We start from the raw sequence: 6,374 nt of genomic DNA, 5'->3' as shown, positions 1-6,374 counted from the left end.
TCTAACATCAGGACTCTGGTCAGGTAATTATTTCTGTTTTGTCCGGACTGAGGACTGTCTTGTCTCTGTGTCTATCCGTCTTCCCTGTGGTGTGAGTGAGTCTGGGAGCCGTCCCTGTCCGGGGACTGGCTGACCAAGGGGCTCCTGTCCCCGCGGTCTGTGGGACTGGAATCTGCACAATCGCAGCCGCACCGCACCTCGGATAAAATCCTTGGAGCGAACGCAAGGGCGATTGAGGCAGTAGCCTGTGGGCTGCTTTTGTGTTGCACTGGGCACCGCTCTGACGAACCCGAATTTCCTCCTTGCGTGATTGGTGTATGAAGCCCTCCTGTATGGGTAACTAGAGGTCCAAGCAGGGCAGTTCCCTAAAGGGACCCCGGCTCAGTTTGTCTATTTTAGAAAGGGTCCGGACCCCTGTAAATATCTGGGGAAATGATCTAGATTGACTGTGGGGGAATCCCAAAATTCAGTGGCCACTGTTAGGATCTTGGAACAAAGACCAAGTGGACGTCTTAAAAGACAAACTTGGCCTTGCCAAAATTCAATTGGCTAGAGGAGAGGTAGATTGCTTCATGCAGTGGTGGGACGAGACAAATCTTAGATGGACTGAATCGAAGCTGGCCTCCTCCCTTAAAAATTCTAATGATAAGTAAAAAGCTTTCTTGGAAAGCTCCTCTCCCACCACCAGACCGAGCGCTTCCCTTTACCCCATCCTCCAAGAAGACTGAGAGCAATAGAAGCAAAAGGCTGGAAGAAGAGCAGAGGGAAACAAGGAAGAGCTGGTGGAAGAACTACTCGGCTCCGAGACCAGAGCTGCCAGGATTCTCCTGCAGGACCGTGACGTGCGGCAGCTAAGATCCAGAGAGGCTGATCTTGCCTGGGCAATGGGGGAAGTCTGCCTGCCTTGATCAGGATTGGTGAGCCATGAGGCTGTGTGCTTAGCACGTGTATTCTGCTTGTTTGGGACTTGTCCATAAATGGGGGGCTCTTTGGGTGGCTAAAGATGCTGCAAAACCCGCAGGAAGTTAGGTCCTGAGCCCTAGGAATTGGGTAAGGCTGGGTGTGGAAATGAACAGGGCTGCACCTTGAGCCCTAGGAAGTGGGTAAGGGGGTGTGTCCCTCCAGTGTGGAAGGGGCTAGAGAAATGTGTGCGGGTAACACTTGGGACGCCAGATGGCCCAGAGGGGAATCAAGGGATGGTTGTGCTGTCCTCCGTCTGCAGGCTGTGACAGAGGGAGGCTAGGGACACCTGCTGGCTAATAGCCGTTGAGGGGCCTAACCTAACCACGACTGTATCCAGTTTGTTTTTGGCAGCCCGTGAAGGTCCCGGTCTGGCGAGGAGGAGCTGGGCAGGTGGACTGCGCGCCGCGTGAAGGAAAAACTTGCTTTTTGTGGTGATCCTGCTCCCTCTTAATTCCCTTTGGTGACCCCTGGTTCTTGTGTGGCGGGAGCAAGCGCCTACCTTTTCCTCCGTCCTTTTCCCTCCCAGTCCTGATTGTCGAGACCTCTGTCCTATTCTCCCTTAAGGGTCTCCTCTCTCCTTGTAAGCTGAAATGTCCCCGTCGTCTTAACCTCTCTCAGTAGGGGACCCGTTCCAAGCCCCTCCTGGCTTTTGTTGCCCTTTCCTGAAGCTTTTTCCAATACCGCTGTGTCTTTTTGGCGAGGAGGCGACCACGTCTGGCCGCGTATGCGTGACAGAGAATATCTTCTGACCTCTACCTCTTGGTTAAAGGATTCCTGACGTTCTGCGTGCTTTTTGGGGTGCATGTTTTGAGAGAACTGTCCACGGTGACTCCCAAGAGCTCTCCCTTGAGTGGTCCCAGCTGCATTAGTCACCATGGTTTTGTAGCTCTAGTGGGGATTGTTTTTTCCAATGTGCAGGACTTGACATTTATCAAGAGCAACTTTCCTTTGGCGTTGTGAGATCTCTTTGCGGCTCTTCCCAGTCTGCTTTGTTCTTAAGTCTCTTGAGCAGCATGGTGGAATCGCCTGTGAATGTGGCCACCTCGCTGCTCCCCCCCCCCTTCCTCCAGATTCATCCATAGGTGAAAGGGGACTGCCCCGTGGGCAGCGCTAGTTGCCCCTGTCCATGCTGACAGCTGCCCATTTATTCCTGTCTTTTAACCAGCTCTCAATCCAGGAGAGGACCTTGCCTCTTCTGCCGTGAGAACTTCCTTGACTTGAGAGCCTTTGGTGCGAGGGACCTTGTCAAAGGCTTTGTGGAAATGGGAGTCCACTCTATCCACTGGCTCCCCCTCAAAGAAGTCAAGTGAGGCGTGCCTTGCCTTTCCAGAAAGCCTGTTGACTCTTCTCCCCCCCCCCCCCCCCTTCCCGCCCCCAGCAAATGGTGTTCATCTCCGTGTCTGACGATTTTCTTCTGGAGTCGAGTACTGACGGCTGACTTAGCATCGGTCATTGGCAGGATAGCCTCTAGAGGCCTTCTGAAAATATTGGCGTCCCATTAGCTATCTTCCAGTCTCTAGGTCCAGCGGCTGATTGGATGGGGTAGGTTAGAAAGGCCAGTGAAGAGTTGTGCGGTTTCACGTGGGAGTCCTTTCAGAAGTCTTGGGGGAATGGCATGTGGTCCCGGTGACTTGTGACGGTTAAGCTTCTCAGATTGTTCCAAAGCCGCCTCTAGTGACAGCTCAGTGTGGGATAATTGCTGGGATTTGCCCCCTAAAAAGAATGGCTCGGGTTTGGGCATCCCCAGCATCTGATCAGCTGTTTGTCAGCTCAGCGCGGCAGCCATGTAAATTTAAATGAAGCGGCGATTATTCAAATCGCGGCTTCATTTCCCTTTGCCTATCTGTCTAATCTGCATGCCTCCGTCGATGGAGGCGTGTAGTCTAGACACAGCCTTGGAGTGCTCCTTTAGCATTTGGTTGGTCAAGTGGCCCCACTGGTGGGTTTAGCAGCCTTCCTGCTTCTGCTGGACTTCAAAGAAGCTTTGGCTCTTCCTTTTGGAGTGTTGGGCTAGCTGTTCTCCTTTTGGCTTTCCTCCTGCTGCTGCTGCTTCTCTTTTGACGCTGAATTGGACAGGTTGTGCTCCTTTCTGTTTTCCTCACGAGGACTTCACCTGCGCTTTGTAAAGGATGCCTTTTTCTCTCTCGCTGCTGCTGCTTTTCTTTGGTGGTGAAGGCACGGTGGCCCTTTTTTTGGTTCTCGTCCTGTGTTTTCAGTTGCGAGGTATCCCCCAGTTTGGGCCTCTCCTCTTCTGGTGTCTTTGAAAAGTTTCCCTGCAGCTTGCAGGGATTTTACTTTGGTGACTAGCTTTTTCTATTTGTGTTTAAGCCGGCCTCCTCCTTGTCATTTTGGTGTAGTTCCCCCTTCCTGAACTGGAATGCCGCAGTGTTTGGGCTGCTGAGGTGGTGTTTTTCCCACCACGGGGATGTAATAAAATTGACCATGCTGGTGGTCACCACTTGGCAGAGGTCCAGATGCTGTGCTCCGCTTGGGCAGTTCTTGACTTAGTGCTCTTTGCCTTGTGGGGTCCAGGAGCGGTCGCTCCAAGAAGCAGTCCTTGAAGGTAGGAAGAAATGTTCTCTGTGCATCCTGTCCTGAGGTGACGTGTACCTAGCCAAGATGGGGATAGTTGAAATCCCCCCGACCCCCGCCCCCTCTCTTGTGGAGGCTTTTATTTTGATAGCCTCGCTAATCTCCTGGTCAGGTGGTGGATAATAGATCCCTCCGGCTAGCTGCTGCAGCACGGTGGTCTTGGAGCATGGGATTACTCCCCATAGAGCTTCTGTGGAACGTTTTGGTTCCTTGAAGATTTTTGACCTCATTTGATTCTGCATTTTCTTTCTGGTATCGTGCCGCTCCCCCACCGCCACGACCCGTTGTGTCCTTCCGAAACGTACCCTGTGCGCTGTGGCATTCCACCAAGTTTCCGTGGTGCCTATTGGCTCGCTCGCCGCCTCGACCAGGAGGCGCGCTCTACCGCGGCCATCTTAGTCTTATGTAGACTTGTAGCGTTGGCGTGCAAGCCCTTGAAAAATGTCACTGTCTGCCGCTTCCAGCTGCGTTGGCCCCTTCTTTCATTTGGTTATTTCTCCTCTGCTCTGAGCCGTGCTTGACCATCCTCTCTTCCTTCCTAGAACATAGACTCTGTATGACTAGAGCCTCCCATTGTAAGAGGTGTCTGTGTGCGAGCCACGTGCTCGTCCTCGGCTTTCCGCTGGCCCTTAGTTGAAAAACAGGCCGAGACCTGTTGAATGTGAAGTGCCAGCAGCCTGGTTGCCTTTTGGTTTAGGTGGAGCCCATCCTTCCTGTATCGGCTCCGCCTTTCCCCAAAGTTTCCCCAGTTGCTAATAAATCCGAAGCCCTCCTCTCTACACCACGGTCTCCTCCCCGCCTTGAGTCTCTGAAACGGTGCCTGCCTGCCTGCTTGCCCGCGCTTGTGGAACCGGAAGCAATTGCGAGAGCTTGCCTGCCTGGAGAAGGTCCGAGAGGAGCTCGGGTAAGTGTGGCTTTTGGGAGGGTGGGGAGAAGGGTGCGGGGTGAGTCTCCCTGTGTGCGTGAGTGGGGAGGAGGCAGTTTGAAAAGTGTGAATTGGGAGTGCTTTGTTCCAGGTGGGTCTTGAGGGGCTCGGCGGCAAGGTCTTGAGCCAGCAGCCTTGGAACGCCGGCCGCCAGAGGGAACGGGGTGAGCAGCGAACAGGGCGGCAGCCACGAATGGGAGTTGGCCTGGGAAAGGTGGGCGAGGAGCTCGGGTCGGCGTGGCTTTGGGCAGGGGCGCTTTGCTAAGAAGATCAGGAGGGCCATAGTGGGTCAGAGCCAAGGTCCCTCTAGCCCGGCATCCTGTCTCGCGTAACGATCTGGTTTTTCTGTAGCCATGTTGGAAGAAGGCCTGTGGTAGGCCTGAAGCAAAGCTTTCCTCCGCAGCCAGACTGAAGAGCTGCAGCCATTAGCTGTAAGGCCTAGAGTCCCATTCCATCTAAATGGTATTAAAATAGTGTCACAGCCGGTGGAGAAGGGGATTTTGTCCTAATAGCTGTCGCACTGTCACCGGATAAAGATACGGATCTCCAGATGGGTCAAGAGAACGGAAGTAACCCCATTCTGTCGGGCAAGAAACTGCTTCTCAGTAGCTGAGGCGGTGGAATCCGCACTCTCTGGTTAAGTAGCCTCACTTTTCTGTTTGTCTGTATGATCTCTGTGTGGCTTGTAACTGTTTCAGTCTGCTGTGTCTGGTTAAGTTTGTTGCTGGGTGTAAATCAATGAAATGGGGGTGGGGTATGAGTGGTTAGTTAACTCTCCTAAACTAATTGGTGAGGGTATAGCTAAGCAGCAGTCAGGTTTCATTCTAGAAAAGGGTCCCCCCCAAAGTAATAGAAGCAAAAGGCTGGAAGAAGAGCAGAGGGGAAACAAGGAAGAACTACTCGGCTCCGAGACCAGAGCTGCCAGGATTCTCCTGCACGACCGTGACGTGCGGCAGCTAAGATCCAGAGAGCCTGATCTTGCCTGGGCAACGGGGGAAGTCTGCCTGCCTTGATCAGGATTGGTGAGCATGATGCTGTGTGCTTAGTGTGAAAGTAGAAAGAATTATACTGTAAGAGAGAGATGAATTATGCTGTAATAATTGAATAAGTTGAGGGAATACTGTTTGTCTCTGAACAGGAAGAAGAAAAGTATGTGAATGTTGTTTGTAGGTATGCAGAGTGCTAGCCAGAGTTAATAGGAAAAGGAACATTAGGTGTTGGGGAGAAAGCAATTGAGAGATGGACAGGAGATTGCTGTGTGCTTGATGTGGAAATGAAGATACTTGACTAGCCTCGCCCCTCTTTTAATCCTGTTAATTTTGACTTTCTTTTGACTGTATAAATCAAGGGGTTTGAACCTTGTAGGGCACTCGCATTGTCTGGGTTAATTTAGCAGAGCAGCTTTGCTAAGTAAACAGAGGGGTCTGACAAATCTGTGAGTCCTGTCTGACTTTGACAATTTGGAGGTTCTACCGAGATGGCCGCGGTCTTCGCTGAGGCTGAGCATCTTGCAGGATGGCGGTGGTAGCCGTCACCTGGGCATTTGGCCCGAGCGGTCCTCTGCCAGAATGGAAAGGTGCACACCACAGCGAAGTCTACGCCATCGAACCTGTTGGTTCCCGCTCTGTTCTGGTAGGGATCCCGGGATCTAACATCAGGACTCTGGTCAGGTAATTATTTCTGTTTTGTCCGGACTGAGGACTGTCTTGTGTCTGTGTCTATCCGTCTTCTCTGTGGTGTGAGTGAGTCTGGGAGCCGTCCCTGTCCGGGGACTGGCTGACCAAGGGGCTCCTGTCCCCGCGGTCTGTGGGACTGGAATCTGCACAATCGCAGCCGCACCGCACCTCGGATAAAATCCTTGGAGCGAACGCAAGGGCGATTGAGGCAGTAGCCT

Source organism: Pelodiscus sinensis, chromosome 2, assembly GCF_052426305.1.
Source record: "Pelodiscus sinensis isolate ZL-2025 chromosome 2, ASM5242630v1, whole genome shotgun sequence".
NCBI lineage: Eukaryota > Metazoa > Chordata > Testudines > Trionychidae > Pelodiscus > Pelodiscus sinensis.
The sequence above is the reverse complement of the archived record's forward strand: the minus strand, read 5'-3'. Positions refer to the sequence as shown.